General features: G+C 44.1%; 1 non-coding gene across 1 annotated transcript; it reads left to right on the top strand.

Moving 5' to 3' along the window:
* The first annotated feature begins 634 nt into the window (after positions 1–634).
* On the top strand, positions 635–709 carry Trnas-cga. Its single transcript has one exon. It is a non-coding gene; the product is annotated as a tRNA-Ser (tRNA).
* The last annotated feature ends 19822 nt before the right edge of the window (positions 710–20531 follow it).

Here is a 20531-nt window from a genome sequence, read left to right as displayed (position 1 = left end):
CAGAAGTACAGCTGTGAGACCGGGCGTGAGTCGTGCTTCGGTAGCTCAGTTGGTAGAGCACTTGCCCGCGAAAGGCAAAGGTCCCGAGTTCGAGTCTCGGTCGGGCACACAGTTTTAATCTGCCAGGAAGTTTCATATCAGCGCACACTCCGCTGCAGAGTGAAAATCTCATTCTGGAAACATCCCCCAGGCTGTGGCTAAGCCATGTCTCCGCAATATCCTTTCTTTCAGGAGTGCTAGTTCTGCAAGGTTCGCAGGAGAGCTTCTGTAAAGTTTGGAAGGTAGGAGACGAGATACTGGCAGAAGTAAAGCTGTGAGACCGAGCGTGAGTCGTGCTTCGGTAGCTCAGTTGGTAGAGCACTTGCCCGCGAAAGGCAAAGGTCCCGAGTTCGAGTCTCGGTCGGGCACACAGTTTTAATCTGCCAGGAAGTTTCATATCAGCGCACACTCCGCTGCAGAGTGAAAATCTCATTCTGGAAACATCCCCCAGGCTGTGGCTAAGCCATGTCTCCGCAATATCCTTTCTTTCAGGAGTGCTAGTTCTGCAAGGTTCGCAGGAGAGCTTCTGTAAAGTTTGGAAGGTAGGAGACGAGATACTGGCAGAAGTACAGCTGTGAGACCGGGCGTGAGTCGTGCCTCGGTAGCTCAGTTGGTAGAGCACTTGCCCGCGAAAGGCAAAGGTCCCGAGTTCGAGTCTCGGTCGGGCACACAGTTTTAATCTGCCAGGAAGTTTCATATCAGCGCACACTCCGCTGCAGAGTGAAAATCTCATTCTGGAAACATCCCCCAGGCTGTGGCTAAGCCATGTCTCCGCAATATCCTTTCTTTCAGGAGTGCTAGTTCTGCAAGGTTCGCAGGAGAGCTTCTGTAAAGTTTGGAAGGTAGGAGACGAGATACTGGCAGAAGTAAAGCTGTGAGACCGAGCGTGAGTCGTGCTTCGGTAGCTCAGTTGGTAGAGCACTTGCCCGCGAAAGGCAAAGGTCCCGAGTTCGAGTCTCGGTCGGGCACACAGTTTTAATCTGCCAGGAAGTTTCATATCAGCGCACACTCCGCTGCAGAGTGAAAATCTCATTCTGGAAACATCCCCCAGGCTGTGGCTAAGCCATGTCTCCGCAATATCCTTTCTTTCAGGAGTGCTAGTTCTGCAAGGTTCGCAGGAGAGCTTCTGTAAAGTTTGGAAGGTAGGAGACGAGATACTGGCAGAAGTACAGCTGTGAGTCCGGGCGTGAGTCGTGCTTCGGTAGCTCAGTTGGTAGAGCACTTGCCCGCGAAAGGCAAAGGTCCCGAGTTCGAGTCTCGGTCGGGCACACAGTTTTAATCTGCCAGGAAGTTTCATATCAGCGCACACTCCGCTGCAGAGTGAAAATCTCATTCTGGAAACATCCCCCAGGCTGTGGCTAAGCCATGTCTCCGCAATATCCTTTCTTTCAGGAGTGCTAGTTCTGCAAGGTTCGCAGGAGAGCTTCTGTAAAGTTTGGAAGGTAGGAGACGAGATACTGGCAGAAGTACAGCTGTGAGACCGGGCGTGAGTCGTGCTTGGGTAGCTCAGATGGTAGAGCACTTGCCCGCGAAAGGCAAAGGTCCCGAGTTCGAGTCTCGGTCGGGCACACAGTTTTAATCTGCCAGGAAGTTTCATATCAGCGCACACTCCGCTGCAGAGTGAAAATCTCATTCTGGAAACATCCCCCAGGCTGTGGCTAAGCCATGTCTCCGCAATATCCTTTCTTTCAGGAGTGCTAGTTCTGCAAGGTTCGCAGGAGTGCTTCTGTAAAGTTTGGAAGGTAGGAGACGAGATACTGGCAGAAGTACAGCTGTGAGACCGGGCGTGAGTCGTGCTTCGGTAGCTCAGTTGGTAGAGCACTTGCCCGCGAAAGGCAAAGGTCCCGAGTTCGAGTCTCGGTCGGGCACACAGTTTTAATCTGCCAGGAAGTTTCATATCAGCGCACACTCCGCTGCAGAGTGAAAATCTCATTCTGGAAACATCCCCCAGGCTGTGGCTAAGCCATGTCTCTGCAGTATCCTTTCTTTCAGGAGTGCTACTTCTGCAAGGTTCGCAGGAGAGCTTCTGTAAAGTTTGGAAAGTAGGGGACGAGATACTGGCAGAAGTACAGCTGTGAGACCGGGCGTGAGTCGTGCTTGGGTAGCTCAGATGGTAGAGCACTTGCCCGCGAAAGGCAAAGGTCCCGAGTTCGAGTCTCGGTCGGGCACACAGTTTTAATCTGCCAGGAAGTTTCATATCAGCGCACACTCCGCTGCAGAGTGAAAATCTCATTCTGGAAACATCCCCCAGGCTGTGGCTAAGCCATGTCTCCGCAATATCCTTTCTTTCAGGAGTGCTAGTTCTGCAAGGTTCGCAGGAGAGCTTCTGTAAAGTTTGGAAGGTAGGAGACGAGATACTGGCAGAAGTAAAGCTGTGAGACCGAGCGTGAGTCGTGCTTCGGTAGCTCAGTTGGTAGAGCACTTGCCCGCGAAAGGCAAAGGTCCCGAGTTCGAGTCTCGGTCGGGCACACAGTTTTAATCTGCCAGGAAGTTTCATATCAGCGCACACTCCGCTGCAGAGTGAAAATCTCATTCTGGAAACATCCCCCAGGCTGTGGCTAAGCCATGTCTCCGCAATATCCTTTCTTTCAGGAGTGCTAGTTCTGCAAGGTTCGCAGGAGAGCTTCTGTAAAGTTTGGAAGGTAGGAGACGAGATACTGGCAGAAGTAAAGCTGTGAGACCGAGCGTGAGTCGTGCTTCGGTAGCTCAGTTGGTAGAGCACTTGCCCGCGAAAGGCAAAGGTCCCGAGTTCGAGTCTCGGTCGGGCACACAGTTTTAATCTGCCAGGAAGTTTCATATCAGCGCACACTCCGCTGCAGAGTGAAAATCTCATTCTGGAAACATCCCCCAGGCTGTGGCTAAGCCATGTCTCTGCAGTATCCTTTCTTTCAGGAGTGCTACTTCTGCAAGGTTCGCAGGAGAGCTTCTGTAAAGTTTGGAAAGTAGGGGACGAGATACTGGCAGAAGTACAGCTGTGAGACCGGGCGTGAGTCGTGCTTGGGTAGCTCAGATGGTAGAGCACTTGCCCGCGAAAGGCAAAGGTCCTGAGTTCGAGTCTCGGTCGGGCACACAGTTTTAATCTGCCAGGAAGTTACAATAAAACAGGTAACAAATTTTAACTGTCTTGGATGTAAAATACCGTATGAACACGAAGGTTACGTTACAAATATTTGGAAGTATCAATGCAACAATCAACGAAACTTTAAAGCACAAAACACGAGAAGAGACACGACTAAAACAGTTGCGTTGGCAACCGTATCGTACTAAAGTGAATCCTGCACATTGGATAAAATACGAGAAAAACAAATACAAATAGTATAAAAGAGATTTCTTAGGGCAGTAAGGGATCTGAAAGAGCAGATAAAATACTAAATGAGGGTCCAGAATGAAATTTGCAATCTGCAATGGAGTGTTCGCGGATATGAAACTTCCCGGCAGTTTAAAACTGTGTGCCGGACCGAGACTCGAATTCAGAACCTCTGCCTTTCGCTCGCAAGTCCTCTACCAACCGAGCTACCCAAGCGCGACTCGCACCGCGTCCTCACAGCAGGAAGCTTCGCAATCAGCGCACGCTCCGATTCAGAGTGAAAATTTCATTTTGGAATCATCCCTAGGGCTGTGGCTAAGCCAGGCCTCCGAAATATATTATCTTCCAGGAGTGCTAGCCGTACAAGTTTCGCATGAGAGCTTCTGTGAAGTTTGGAAGACAGGAGACGAAACGCTGGCGGATGTAAATCTGTGAGGATAGTTCTTGTGTTGTGGTTGGATAGTTGGGATCCAGTTGGTAGAACAATTGATCGTGAAAGGCAAAGGTCCAGAGTTCGAGTCTCGGTTCGACACACAATTTAATCTACACTACTAGCCATTAAAATTGCTACACCAAGAAGAAATGCAGATAATACACGGGTATTCATTGGACGAATATATTATACCAGAACTGACATGTGATTACATTTTCACGCAATTTGGGCGCATAGATCCTGAGAAATCAGTACCCACAACAACCACCGTAATAACGGCCTTCATACGTCTGGGCATTGAGTCAAACAGAGCTTCGATGGCGTGTACAGGTACAGCAGACCGTGCAGCTTCAACACGATAGAGTAGTGACTGGCATATCGTGACGAGCCAGTTGCTCGGCCACCATTGACCAGACGTTTTCAATTGGTGAGAGATCTGGAGAATGCGCTGACCAGGGCAGTAGTCGAACATTTTCTGTATCCAGAAAAGCCCGTTCAGGACCTGCAACACGCGGTCGTACATTATCCTGTTGAAGTGTAGAGTTTCGCAGGGATCGAATGAAGGGTAGAGCCACGGGTCGTAACACATCTGAAATGTAACGTCCACTGTTCAAAGTGCCGTCAGTGCGAACAAGAGGTGACCGAGACGTGTAACCAATGGCACCCCGTACCATCACGCCGGGTGATACGCCAGTATGACGATGACGAATACACGCTTCCAATGTGTGTTCACCGCGATGTCGCCAAACACGGAGCGACCATCATGATGCTGTTAACAGAACCTGGAGTCATCCGAAAAAATTACGTTTTGCCCTTTCGTGCACCCAGGTTCGTCGTTGAGTACACCATCGCAGGCGCTCTTGTCTGTGATGCAGCGTCTAGGGTAACCGCAGCCGTGGTCTCCGAGCTAATAGTCCATGCTGCTGCAAACGTCGTGGAACTGATCGTGCAGATGGTTGTTGTCTTGCAAACGTCCCCATCTCTTGTCTCAGGGATCCAGGGGTGGCTGCACGATCCGTTACAGCCATGCGGATAAGGAACCTGTCATCTCGACTGCTAGTGATACGAGGCCGTTGGGATCCAGCACGGCGTTCCGTATTACCCTCCTGAACCCACCGATTCCGTATTCTGCTAACAGTCATTGGATCTCGACCAACGCGAGCAGCAATGTCGCGATACAATAAACCGCAATCGCAATAGGCTACAATCCGACCTTTATCAAAGTCGGAAACGTGGTGATACACATTTCTTCTCCTTAAACGAGGCATCACAACAACGTTTCACCAGGCAACGCCGGTCAACTGCTGTTTGTGTATGAGAAATCGGTTGTAAACTTTCCTCATGTCAGCACGTTGTAGATGTCGCCACCGGCGCCAACCTTGTGTGAATGCTCTGAAAAGCTAACTATCTGCATATCACAGCATCTTCTTGCTGTCGGTTAAATTTCGCATCTGTAGCACGTCATATTCGTGGTGTAGCGATTTTAATGGCCAGTAGTGTACTTAAGTTACTAAATGAGGGTATTCGAATGAGTTTAAAATTTGGAATGTGAAAATAAAACTGCATCAAATAAGAAAATGGAATGGAAAAGGACTGAACATTTACAAAGAGTGGATCCAGAGACTGTCACGTCGCATAATCAAATAATCGAAAGAGTAAGGATATCCTGGCAGATCGAGAAAACGATGGGAGTAGTAACTGGCCGCAGTTGGCCTCATACGGAAATTCCAGAAGAGGAAGATTTTCAAGTCTAAATAATATCTCGTAGTGTACATTTCACAACTAAGGATAATTTATAATTTACATGTGAATGTCATCAAAAGAAAGGTTTGTTGCTAACGCCACCTATCTAATGACACTACAGAAAATAACGTTTCCGTAGTTAGGACTAGTATGCTGCAGATGAATTTCTATTTTGAAATTATTTATTCGGTGTCATAATGAAAAACCATTTCAACAGAAAATACCATTTTCGGCAATCTTTGGCTACTTCAAATCACTTGGAAAAACAGCAAATAACTTGTAAAAAAAAACTGTGGAATTACATTGTCTGGTGTACAAGAAAATAGGAGATAGCTCAAGAAAATTAGTACGGAAACCACAGAGTTGTTTCCTTAACAGTTTTCATGAGTGATCTACTGTTTTTTCTGAGCGATCTGAATGTAGCTGTTGACTTCAGAACTCGACAATACTTTTTAAGTCTCGGCTGATTGTGCCAATTGGTGATCACTGTCAAAAACTAGTTTCCATTTGTCCACTAGCCCAGATCGTGAACCACATTTTCTTCCAAGAATAAAAACTGGTGATGTCCTCTTGTACTGAGTGTGTAACGGAGACGCAAATACGCAGATGTATTGCAGAAAGTCAGTTTATTACGTGAATGTTGTGATGGAGGGTGAATTAATACGCAGTGTAAAGTAGTCAGAGTCAAGCTTACACGGGACTGCTTTTACCTCACGAAATTAACGAACACGTTCAGACTTGATAGAAATGTTTTGTTCTATTTACAATTTTCACGTTGGTTATTTATATTTTCTGCTACCAGTCACTTTCATTTGTTTTTATTGATTTAACATATTGCAACGCGTTTCGAGCATGTGCTACCCACTTTCAGGCGTCTATATACACAAAAAATCGTTACTTAAAAAACTTTTTGTTTATTGTTCACCGCTGGGGTGACTGTTTTGGGGCTTTGGGGCTTTTGGTGGGACCGAGGGGGGGGGGGGGGGTCTGTCCAGTGATGTCTTCTGTTGGTGTGGATCCCGATTGTGAATGACACCAGAGCCTACGTCGGATGCAGATAGTTTCTCAGTACACACCGTTTAATAACACATCAACTTGTTTATTAATTCAGGAGACGATGATAACTTTGAATCTGCAACATGACTGATTGAAAAAATAGCATTTGTCAATGTAATCAGCCAATAACTGAGCTGCCTCTGCGTTTCCATTTCGCCATGCGGAAGAATACTGCCGCAAGGCTGAACGTGGAGTAATCGCGAATAATCTCTGCAGAAACTTAGCACGCCTTTAGAAAATAACCTAACCAGTTCACCTAAGCTTCACAATGACAAGTGATTGCAATTATCTCATACAGTTTATTCATTATTGTAGGCTTCCCAAACCATTTCTGATTGACATCAGACGAAGCCAGTCTTCCTCACAAAGTAGAACTCTCACCTGTACAAGGACAGAATACAGAAAGTCACAGAATTAAATTGCAGAAGCACTTTCAAACAGTGAAACCCTCGTGGCCTCCCAATTGCGAAATCTTCCCATGGGCTAATAGACAAACCGGCATCTCAAAGGTGCGGAAGTGTATCAGAGAACGTTGAAAGTAATGAAGTATTTCAAAGATAACTTACTATCGCGACCTACTGAAAGCAGAATGTAGTGGGTAAAGAAATGAGATTTCCGAATAAAAAAAAGTCGTGTGACTAGGGCCTCCCGTCTGGTGGACCGTTCTCCTGGTACAAGTCTTTCGATTTGATGCCACTTCGGCGACATGCGCGTCGAAGATTTCCTAATGAACAGGCAGCTTTCATTATGTTGATAAGCGGGTGACTGAAAGCAAGGGGAAACTACAGTTATTATATCAGATGTGCTGCTTGATAATGACATCCTCTTGGGTAAAATATTACCGAGAAAAGATAGCTCCTTATTGGAAACCTCGTGATTTGATCATCCGCCAACATGTTGTCACTAGAAGCAACAAAATTGTCAATTTACGAGTTGGCGGGTGAAATGTTAGACCCCTTGAATGGACAGATTAGGGAATTAAAAGGAAAATGTGTAGTCTGAATTTAGGTATAGTATGAATTAGTGCAGTACTATCGCAGGAAAACCAAGACTTCTGGTTAGGCCAGTACAGGGTTATGGATACAAAATCAAGTAGAGTAATGGTAGATGTAGACCTAATAACGAATGAGACAATAGGAATGCGGATAAACTACTATGAATAGCGTAGGAAACGCATTATTGTAGCCAAGATAGACACAAAGCGAAAACCGACAACAGTAGTACAAGTTTAAATGCCAGCTGATTCCGCAGATGATGGAGACAGTGAAAGAATGCTTGGTAAGACAAAGGAAATGCAGTAGAAGGAGACAAATATTTAGTTGTAATGAGTGACTGGATTCATATAGCAGGTAAATGAAGGGAAGAAAAATAGTGCGAGAATATGGACTAGTGGAAAGGAATGAAATAGGAAGACGCCTGGCAGAATTTTGCACAGATGGCAATTTGATCATCGCTGAATAGCGTAGTGAGTGCATTATTGTAGACAAGACAGACAAAAAACCAACACCCAAAACAGTAGTACAAGTTTAAATGCCAGCTAATTCCGCAGATTATGGAGAGAGTGAAAGAATGCTTGGTGAGACAAAGGAAGTTATTCACGTAGTGGAAGAAGACAAATATTTAATTGTAATGCGTGACTGGATTCCGATAGTTGGAAAATGAAGAGAAAAAAATAGTGGGGCATATGGACTAGGGGAAAGGAATGAAAGAGGGAGACGCCTAGTGTAATTCTCCACAGTGCATAACTTAATCATCGCTGACACCTGGTTTAAGAATTATGACAAAAAATTTTATACACGGAAGAGACTTGGGAACGCTGGAAGATCAAATATTAATTATAAAGTGAGACGACAAAGATTTTGAAACCAGGTTTTAAACAATACGATATTTCCGGGGACAGATGTGGACTCTGACTATAATTTATTGATTGTGAACTGAATACTAAAACTGAAAATATTGGAAAAAGGTAGGAGATTAAGGAGATGCGATCTGGATAATTTGATGCTACCAGAGGCCGTGGCGACTTCAGAGGTAGCATTAGGCAATGATTGACTGAAACAGGGAAAAGGAATGAATTGGACGGCTTTGGGATATGAACCAGGAAAGGAAAGTGAGGCGGGTAAAGAAATAAAACCCAGTAGAATACCTTGGGTAACACAGGATATACTGAATTTATTTGGTGTAAAGAGAAAAGATGAAAACGCAGCAAGTGAAGCAGGTGGATAACACAGGATATATTGAATTTGATTGATGTAAGGAGAAAAGAAAAAAGGCCGCAAATGAAGCAGGCGAAAGGGAATGTAGATGTTTAAAAAATAAAACTGACAGTAAATGCGTAATGGCTAAACAGGAATAACTAGAGGAACAAATTTAAGGTGGTGGTGGTGGTTAGTGTTTAACGTCCCGTCGACAACGAGGTCATTAGTGACGGAGCGCAAGCTCGGGTTAGGGAACGATTGGGGAGGAAATCGGCCGTGCCCTTTCAAAGGAACCATCCCGGCATTTGCCTGAAACGATTTAGGGAAGTCACGGAAAACCTAAATCAGGATGGCTGGAGACGGGATTGAACCGTCGTCCTCCCGAATGCGAGTCCAGTGTGCTAACCACTGCGCCACCTCGCTCGGTCAAATGTAAGGCCTTAGAAATATATTCAGGACTAGGAGAAATACAGATGCTGCCTAAAGGAAATTAAAGAGACCTTTGGAGGTAAGAGAGGCAGCTATCTGAAGATCAAGAGCTCAGATAACAAACCAGTACCAAGAAAAGCAGGAAAAAACGAAAGGTGAAAGGAATATATACAGAGACCATATAGGGAAGATAAACTTGAATACAATGTTAGAGAGGAGGATGTAAGTGGAGATATGATATACGATGCTGGCGAAGATCTGACGGGGCACTGGAAGACCTAAGTGGAATCTAGGCCTCAGAGGCTAACGATATTCCCTCAGAACTATTTAGATTCTCAGACGGAGTGAATAGCGTCTTGAAAAGAGATAATCTGATGAACATCAACAAAAGTGAAGGATAATGAAATGTAGTCGATTTAAAGCAGGCTGTCCGAAGGAATTAGTTTAGGAAATGAGACAGTAAATGCAGTAGATGAGTTTTGCTGTTTTGGCAGGAAAGTATCCACGATGGCCGAAGTGGAGAGGATATAAAATGCCGACTGGCAACAAAAATAGGAGCATTTCTGGAAAAAGTAAAATCTTTACATCTAATATAAATTTAAGTGTTAAGGCGCCTTTGTGGAGGTATTTGCCTGGCATATAGCTTTGCACTAAGCGGCTCAGACATGAAGAGAAAACAAGATTTTGAAATGTAGTGCTGCGGAAGAATATTGAGGATTAAGGGATAGATGCAGTAAAACATGAAGAGGTACTGAACCGAACTGGAGAGAAAAGAAATTTATCGCACAACTTGACTAAAAGGAGGGCTCGGTCGATAGGATGCTCCCTGAAGTATCTAGGAATAATCAATTTTCTAATGTTGGGAAGTGTGAAACGTAAAAATTGTAGAGGGAAAATAAGGCATGAATATAGTAAGCAGGTTCAAATGGATGTAGTTATTCAGTGATGAAGAGGTTTGCAAGTGACAGAGTAACGCGAAGAGCTGTATCGAATCAGAACTCGGACTGAAAACAACAAAATCAACAAAAGCGACAGCAAAATCAACAAAAGCAATCTCATATACTCGTACTTTTATTAACAACCGCTGGTGCGGTACAAGTCAACTATTTTCAGGGCATCGCGTGAAAAAAGCACAAGACGGGTTTCGCATGTACTCGGAATCGATGGCGGTTGACATGGAGGGCGTCATTCTGTTCGTGGTACCTCATCGTGTTTGGCCGGAGAATTTGTTACAGGGATCTACAACAGATGTACGTGAATGAGACTGGACACAGTGGTTTTGTGGGTCACGTCGGCTAACAACCATGTAAACAGGTGTGATCTGTGCTGGTCTGAAATGCAGTCAGCGTCTCACCCTACTGCTAGTGCCGTGTACACAGGGAAGCTACGGGCTAGACGTATCTCGCGCGTCAGTGTCGTGTTCTGCCTACCCCTGAGGCGAATCACCTGCCCTGCTAGTACCCAGCACGCTGTGTTCACAGCCCTCGGTGTTACATGGCTAATTCACAGAGCTGCCACCCCATTGGAAGCAGCAAGCCTGGGAGCTCCTGTGCGTGTGTGTGCATGTGTGTGTGTGTGTTTGTGTTTGTGTTTGTGTGTGTGTGTGTGTGTGTGTATGTGTATGTGTGTTCTTCGCAAGACAGTATTGGTTTAGGCTCTAGAAGCGTTTTTAAATCCGTGATTGCTGTAAAGTTTTCATATGCTTTCTGCCATTGTAAATAATTCACTTTGTTGTACTGGGACAAAGATGTGCACGTGCGTGTAGTGAATAAAATCTTTGGCTCTGTGTTTAAGTTTATCTGTGGTTCACGTGCTCGCCTGTCAGTTATGCAGAGCTGGGGCAGTCTTATTTGAGGCATGTTCGCGAGCAATTGAGTTTTTAGAGAAGCAGATTTGATATTTTTGTTGATCTGAGAGAAATTATCATAATACTTTATTATGGAGATGAAAACTTGATTGTAACGTATGTTATTGATTCTATTGATGGAGATGCTTATCAGATAACCAATAAGACTCATAAATGGTGTTTATTTGATAGCTGTGTTTTCATTATGTCACGAATAACGCAATTGGTTGGAATGTTTTTAAACTTTGTGTCGAGAGAATTTCGTAACTGTTAGCATCTCTTTATGTTTTACAGTCTTTTTTGAAAATAATCAGAGTTTTATTTTTCAAGAACGATTTTCTTTAAAGTAAACCTCGCTTCCATCATTCTTCGTAGAGTTTTGAATATTTTGTCGCGTGTGCATTACTCCATACGCCACGCGAAGCCAAAGACTGTTTCTGAAAAACAAAAAACAAATTTTGCAGTGAGTAGTTTATTTTTTCCAGAATGAAATCTTCGCTCTGCAGCTGAGTGTGCTCTGATACGAAACTTCCTGGCAGATTAAAACTGTGTGACGGACCGAGACTCGAACTCGGGACCTTTTCCTTCTACGCTCCAGGAAGTTTCAGTTTATTTTTTCTTTAGCTACTATAGCTACTGATTTCTCTTGGCTTTCGAGAACGTCAGTGCACCAGACACAAAACAACTTGCTTTGTATTAGGTGAGTTACTTTTATTTCAGGGCAACTTACTTTGCGTTCTTATGAGGAAACAGTTCGTAGTCAGAATTATCAGGTGTTGCGCTAAGCAAACATATTAATTTACATTGAACAACGTAGATAATATCAAATAGTTATTTTTCTTCTGAGAACAGCAGTATTTTTTTATGGACATTTCAGGTGATAAATTGCACCTCGTGTCATGCAAATATCATAACGTACTTTTTTTCTTCCTCATGGTCAACAGCATAGTATATGTCAGATAATGGCATGATTAATAGAAAGATGCGCCAGAATAGCTGCTGATAATAACTAATATTTATTTACGACGGATTGTTTCGGCATTTATCGCAGTTGTCAAGTACCTGCGAATACAATTTTGGTGAGAACGTGTTATAGATGTGAATGTCATTTGTATTAAAGTGACTATGTTGTACACACGTATAAACTGATGTGACGTCCATATTACGTCGTTAGTGAACTGTCTTGTAACAATGACACCTTAATTAATGTATTATTTTCAATATATTTACTACATTTACAATCTTACCAAAACAGTGACAGTTGCGAGACAGTTCACTATTGACGTAATATGGACGTTACACTACATTTTCTTCAAACTCTGAGTTAATTGCATTTTCCATTGATGTATTTTACGATATACGTGGTGATATGAAATGTGTTAACTGAAAATATCTATGATAGCAATACGCACATATACAGACTGCAGTAGTAGCGAGTACGCAAGGTATAAAAGGGCAGTGCATTGGCGGAGCTGTCTTCTGTACTCGGGCGATGCATGTGAAAAGGTTTCCGACTTGACTGCGGCCGCACGACGGGATTAACAGACTTTGGATGCGGAGTAGTAGTTGGAGCAAGACGCATGGGACATTCCATTTTGGAAATCGTTAGGGAATTCACTATTTCGAGATCAACAGTGTCTACTGTGTGCCGAGAATACCAAATTTCAGGCACATTTCTCGTCACGGATAACGCAGTAGCCGACGGCCTTCACTTAATAACCGAGAGAAGCGGCGTTTGCCTAGAACCGTCAGCGCTAACAGACAAGCAACATTGCGTGAAATAACCGCAAAAATCAATGAGGGACGTACGGAGAACGTATCAGGTAGGACCGTGCGATGAAATTTGGAAGCAGACGACCGGCTCTAGCGCCTTTTCTAACAACACAACATCAACTGCAGCGCCTGTCCTGGGCTCGTGACCATGTCGGTTGGATCCTAGACGACTGCAAACCCGTGGCCTGGTCAGGTGGGCACAGATTTCAGTTGGTAAGAGCTGATGGTAGGGTTCGTTTGTGGCACAGACCCGACGAAGTTATGGACCCAAGCTGCCAACAGGGCACTGTGTGAGCTGGTGGTGGCTCCATAATGGTATGGGCTGTGTTTAAGTGGAGTAGACTGTGCCCTCTGTTCCAACTAAATCGATCACTGACTGAAAATGGTTATGTCTGAGACCATTTGCAGCCATTCATGGACTTCATGTTTCCAAACTACGATGGAACTTTTATGGATGACCATGAGCCATTTCACGGGACCACAGTTGATCGCAATTGGTTTGAACATTCTGGACAATTCGAGCGAATGATTTGGCCACCCAAATCGCCGGACATGAAACCCATCGGACTTTTAAGGGACGTGACCGAGAGGTTAGTTCGTGCACATGTTGCCCCGGCGTTTATGGACGGCTATAGAAACAGCATGGCACAGATATCTGCAGGGGACTTCCAACGACTTGTTGAGTCCATGCCACATCGATTTTGTGCAGTAAGGTGGGAAAACGAGGCCCGAATCAGTACAAAGGGGTGTTCCACAACTCTTGTTTCCTCAGTGTAATGAATGTTTCTAATAGATTCACTGATTTCGTTATATGCATGATAAGTCAAACATCTTGTTCGCTGCCCATCGTGACACTGTACATGCCTGATGCAGGCACGTGACGCAGTAAGCGGAACGGTACGAGTGGAGAATCGTTCTAGGGACGATAAAATCCGCAATCATAGAAATATACTCTTATAAGCGATTTTGACAACGAGATGATCGTTGTGGCACGGCGCCTGCGGTCTAGCATATTGTAAACGTCGAAGGTGATAGACTGTTCACATGCTACTGCCGTGATCAGCTGTCGAAAGTGATTGAAGGACGGCGATACCACAGTAGGGGATAAGATGTTGGACCTCCGCAACTAAGCAAGGAACATGGAGATCGGATGAAATGATAATTAAATCAAGACCCTAAGCTGTTGACAGGCTTTGATATACTTCAACGGGGACAGTTGAAAATGTGTGCCCCGACCGGGACTCGAACCCGGGATCTGCTGTTTATATGGTAGATGCTCTATCAATCTGAGCCACCGAGGGCACAGAGGCTAGTGCGACTGCAGGGATTTATCCCCTGAACGCTCCCCGTGAGACCTACATTCCCAACTTAATGTCCACACAATACATTCGTAGTCCCCCTGCCCATTACACTCATTACTCGCGGCAGACAATCTTACTTAGTCCCGTAAGAAGATCAATGGCCGGTAAGCTTGAACTATATATGAAGATCGGTGGCTTGCCCATTCTGTAAAGCAGAATAGCAGCAATCTGTGGCAAAGCTGGTGACAGAGTACAGTGCTTTTGCTAGCACAAGTGTTTCCGAACACATCGTTCCTCACGCATTGTTGAACAAGGGGTTGAAGACCCGTAGCTCGTAAGCAACTCTGCTTGCCATTTTCTCACGTGATATACTGCGAACTATGGATGATGGGCAAGAGGCATATTTCATAATTCTAGATTTCCGGAAAGTATTTGACACAGTACTTCACGGCAGACTGTTAACGATGGTACGAGCTCAGGTAATAGGATCCCAGATATGTGAGTGACTCCAAGACTTCTTATGTGATAGAACCAAGTATGTAGTCTTCGACGATGAGTGGTCATCAGAGACAAGGGTATCGTCAAGAGTGCCCTAAAGAAGTGTGATAGAACCGTTTTTATTTTCTATAAACGTAAATAATCTGGCGGACAGGGTGAGCAGCAGTCTTCGGCTGTTCGCTGATGAAGAGGTGATGTACGGGAAGGTGTCGAAGTTGAGTAATTGTAGGAGGATACAAGATGAATTAGACAAAATTTCTAGTTGTGTGATGAATGCCAGCTACCTCTAAATGTAGAAAAATGTAAGTTGATGCGGATGAGTAGGAAAACACAAACCTGTAATGCTCGGATACGGCACTAGCAGTGTCCTGACAGACACAATCATGTCGTTTAAACATCTGGGCGTAACGGTGCAAAGCCGTATGATATGGAACGAGCGTGTGTGGACTGTGGTAGGGAAAGCGAACGGTCGACTTCTGTTTATTGGGAGAATTTTGGGAAAGTATGGTTCATCTGTATCGAACGCTATTCTTGAGTACTACTCGAGTGTTGGGATACGTTGGGGACGGATTAAAGGAAGACATTAAAGCAATTCAGAGGCGGGCAGCTAGATTTGTTACTGGTGGTTTCGAATTAGCCGCAAGTGTTACGGAAGTGCTTTCGGAACTCAAATGGGAATTCGTCGACGAAAGGTCACTCTCTTTTCGGGGAACACCATTAAGGAAATTTAGAGAACCTGCATTTGGAGCTGCCTACAGAACGATTCCACTGCAACCAATATACAGGGTGATTCAAAAAGAATACCACAACTTTAGGAATTTAAAACTCTGCAACGACAAAAGGCAGAGCCAAGCACTATCTGTCGGCGAATTAAGGGAGCTATAAAGTTTCATTTAGTTGTACATTTGTTCGCTTGAGGCGCTGTTGACTAGGCGTCAGCGTCAGTTGATGCTAAGATGGCGACCGCTCAACAGAATGCTTTTTGTGTTATTGAGTACGGCAGAAGTGAATCGACGACAGTTGTTCAGCGTGCATTTCGAACGAAGTATGGTGTTAAACCTCCTGATAGGTGGTGTATTAAACGTTGGTATAAACAGTTTACAGAGAATTGGTGTTTGTGCCATTTCAGCCAATAAAGTTTTTGGTCCCTTTTTCTTCGAAGGTGCTACTGTAACTGGACTACAGTATCTGGAGATGTTAGAGAACTGGCTGTTCCCTCAGCTCGAACAAGAAGCACAACAATTCATATTTCAGCAGGATGGAGCGCCACCACATTGGCACTTATCTGTCCATAACTACCTGAACGTCAACTACCCGAGGCGATGGATCGGCCGCCAGGCAGCCCGTGACAGAGCACTTCATCACGGGCCTCCAAGAAGCCCTGATCTTACCCCCTGCGATTTTTTCTTATGGGGGTATGTTGAGGGTTTCGGGCACCTCTCCCAGCCACCATTGATGATTTGAAACGACAAATAACAGCAGTTATCCAAACTGTTACGCCTGATATGCTACAGAGAGTGTGGGACGAGTTGGAGTATCGGGTTGATATTGCTCGTGTGTCTGGAAGGGGCCATATTGAACATATCTGAACTTGTTTTTGAGTTAAAAAAAAACCTTTTTAAATACTCTTTGTAATGATGTATAACAGAAAGTTATATTATGTTTCTTTCATTAAATACACATTTTTAAAGTTGTGGTATTCTTTTTGAATCACCCTGTATATTTCGTGAAAGGACGACGAAGATAAGATACGAGAAATTGGCGCTCATACGGAGAAAAATAGAAAGTATTTTTTCCCTCGCTCTGTTTGCGAATGGAACAGTGAATGGAGCAGTGATTTATCACCAGAAGGAGGCTCCTGCTCATACAGCATTTTGGTATGAAGATGACCAAGGGCGTGGTCGAAACCGGCTACCAAAATAAATAAATTTGAGATCGAGACTGATTTTAATAGTAACCACTAGTAATATCATTGATCACTGTCTGCTCCCACGATGTATTCTAAAGAAAAGGAAATGACTAGTAGTACTACAGGGTATCCTCCGCCATGCACCGTACTGTGGCTTGCGAATTATGGATGTAGGTGTAGATAAAGATGTAGGTGTACCCATCCCCAATTAAATTGCCACTTACGATCGCAGATGGCACAGGATCGTCGAGAATAGACCGTGAAACATGTAACACGTGAGCCTCAGTTGCAAGTAAAAACCAAGCTTTACCCAGGTTTCAGCCAAAATAATTTGGCCTTCTTCAGAAGCGAATGACACTAAATCACTGCTTGCCAAGGTTTGGCCATATCAAGTATAAAAATATAGCACCGTTGTATCTACGGTGCTACAATGCTACAGTTTTATACTTGACATGGCCAAACTTTGGCATGCAGTAGTTTAGTGCCATTCTCTTCTGAAGAAGACCAAATTATTTTGGCTGAAAGCTGGGTAAAGCTTGGTTTATTTGCAACTGAGGCTGACGTGTTACATGTTCAATTGTCACAGTTGCTGACAGGGCTGCACAATGTTAAAAATTCTTAGACCATGAAACAATGGAAACGTATCGACTGGCCGGATGAATCACGTTTCTTATTATACCAATGGAAAGTCGTGTTCGGATATGTAGACAGCAAGGCGACTGGCTGCCAGAAACATGCACTACGCCACAGACAAAGAGTGATGGGCACAGCGTTCTCCTGTGGGGGACGTTCAGCTGGGCTTATTGGGGGCCTTTGGCTGCAAACAAATGCACTATGGGAGTTGTGGACTACATGAACATTATTGTTCCCGTTATGTTTGAAGTCTTGCGAGATAGCGATGGTGTCTTCCAGCAGGATAACGGTGTCGCAACGCCACAATCGTGCTACAGTCGACTCAGGAGCACTACAGTGAACACCACCTTCAGGTCTTGGCTACCAAGTTTACGTGACGTGTAAACATCTGGGACGCTATCGATCGTCACTTTCAGCCCCTGATTTACAAGAATTACGTGACCTGTGCATAAGACAGGATTCCACGTACCTCCAGAAACACCCTAAGGAACTGTCAAATCCATATCAAGCAGAATTGCTGGTGCATTGTGTTCCAAAGGTCAATACAATGTATGCAAAAATATTCAACAACGGTAATTATCATCCTAATGTACGAGAGTGGTTCATATATCTGGTAAATTTCTATGAAGGAATAGAAGGCGCACGGAGTGGCCGCGCGGTTTGAGGCTCCATGTCACGTATTGCGCGACCCCTCCCGCCGCAGGTTCGAGTCCTCCCTCGGGCATGGGTGTGTGTGTTGTTCTTAGCGTAAGTTAAAGTGAGTTTGCGTAATGTGTAAGACTAGGGACCGATGACCTGAGCAGTTCGGTCCCTTAGAAATTCACACACATTTGAACATTTCAAAAAAAGAATAGAATATTTTTAGTGTGTCTTCTTCGTTGGTAAGCTTGATTATTACAACGATCGTATAAAGATTTTCAACGATGTACTGCGTACAGTTCATAGTTGATGGGCGCCTGTATTTGTCAGTGTGTCGATTGCGATGGAGAAAACCGACTTCTCTGATGTTGTTAAACATTTTCATTTGAAGAGCTGGGCTGCCACACATACCAAAACAGATCTGACTGAAGCTCAAGCGGCCTCAGCACCAAAACTGAAGGCCACTTACTTTTGGATTTAAACGTGGTAGGACAAGCACCGAAGACGAAGATAACTCTGGTCGTCCAGCTGAGGTCACCACAAACAAAATCATTGACAAAATCCATGATATGGTAACGCAAGATCGCCGAATAAAATTTCGTGAGGTTTCTGAGACTGTAGTCACCTCAACTGAGCAAGTACATAATAGTCTGCAATTAACTATGAAGAAGCTGTGTGCGAGGTGGGCGCCGCGACTGTTCAGTCGACCAAAAGCGCATCAGGGACAACATTTCACCACGATGTCTGACAATGTTTAATCGCAATCGAGATATTTTTTCGCTGATTTGTGACTTGATGGAACCTGGATCCATTATTACACACCAGAGCTAAAACGACAATCAATGCTATGGGCAAAGGCTGGTGAAAGTGCACTGAAGAAAGCAAAGAACATTTTGTCAGATGGTAATGTGACGGCCACTGTTATTTGGTGATTCGTGGGCAATAATCCACACAGATTACTTGGAAGAGAGGCAGAAACCTTTACTGGACCCTATTATGCTTCCTTGTTGGATCGTCAGAAACTTTCGTTGGCTGGAAAGAGACCAAGGTTGAAAGTGCTCTGTCGTCAGGATAATGCACTATCCCACACACCAACGGCAACCATGGCGAAAGTGCATCCATTGGGCTTTGAATTAGTTTCTCAGCCAACCTCTTCGCCAGACTTCTTCCTGTCACCTAACTTGAAACTCTGGCTTGCTGGAAAGAAATTTTCATAAAAACGAGAAAATGATAGTTGTAGTAAACGAATATTTTGCAGAATTTGACAGAAATTTAATTTTCGATGGGATGAAAAAGCTGGAGGATCGCTGGACTAAGTGTATATTCTTCAAAAGAGACTATTTAGAAAAGTAAGTTGACTTGTTTACGAAACAAACATTTTTTGTTACTTTTTCACGAGACACATAGGGGCTTACAGGCACCCAACGGCGAGGTTATCAGCGTCCGGATGTAGCAAGTCAGTCTTGAATAGGCTATGTTCCGCTAGGTAAGGTAGACAGTACTCTGAAATGCATCAATATGGACTTCCGTTGATTCATCATCTTATAGCAGCTCACACTAAAAGACAGATTACTGTGGAGACACCTATGTTAATAAGCTATATTACAGCTCGGAGCTAGGTAACATGTACTATACTTTCGACTTATAACACCAACGCATTTAGTTGCTCTTTGAGTCTCGTATCGCCGTTCTTGTAGTGACACGTATTTTTAGCTTCTTTGGCGTTTGTCTGCAAGAATGTGCAGCATTCTGTAGGACATGTGGGAGTTATATTACATTTCAGACTTTTATATACATACCTGCTTCTCTCTCCAAGAGCCAGTTCGAAGAGGCATTAGCAGCTGCAGAAAGATAAGAAGATGAAGCAGCACCTGCCAGTAAGGGAACTGTGGTTCGGACAACGGACCTGGATAGGTGAAGGACAATGAATGTACAGCGATGGCGGATCCCCTCACAGTAGGAGAAGATTATGTCTGAATGGTTAAACTAGGACATAATGTAATACATTTACGGCCATCAAGGTATCGATGGTGATCGCTACAAACGACTGACTGCAGACAATGTGGACATCGTCAAGAGGTTTTCATGGGCTCCCATCACGAAACTACATCTATGACTGTGTTCCAGAAGTCATAGTACACTTCTATTTATGTCTGCCTTCCTGTTTCTTGCTCGGTTAGAGCATGGGAAAAGCGAACATCTCTGCGTTTTTGTGTAAACATGGGTTTAAAGATTGTACTCATTACGTGATATGTATACGAAAGGAATTACTCGAATTGTTTTTGAATTTCCGATTCCTATTTTTGACTAAAAACTGTTTTGTGACGCATGACATTTATTTCCAAGTCACCTACAGGAAATATTCAAGCACGTTAGCGACGCTGTGATCCTGATTAAACAAACTTGCTGTGAATCACACAGCTATTCTTTATTCCTTCGGTTCGTACAACACTGCAGCAATGGCAGGTTTCTTTAAATTTAACTCTGTAAAATTGTGTACTTCACGAAAAGAAAGTCAACTCATATAAATACCTGCTGAAGAGGAATGTGGAAGAGAATTATCATATAGGTTCAGTCGCAGGTAAAGCAGATTGTAGACTTCCGTTCGTTGCTAAGGCACTGGGAAAATTCACTGCGCAACACAAGTAAAGGATCACTTTCTTGTAACCCCTTAATTTTATCCCACTGTGACTCGTAAGTTTGAAATCTGATTCAAAGATACATACA

The sequence above is a fragment of the Schistocerca americana genome, chromosome 5, assembly GCF_021461395.2.
Source record: "Schistocerca americana isolate TAMUIC-IGC-003095 chromosome 5, iqSchAmer2.1, whole genome shotgun sequence".
NCBI classification, from domain to species: domain Eukaryota; kingdom Metazoa; phylum Arthropoda; class Insecta; order Orthoptera; family Acrididae; genus Schistocerca; species Schistocerca americana.
The sequence above is the reverse complement of the archived record's forward strand: the minus strand, read 5'-3'. Positions and strand labels throughout refer to the sequence as shown.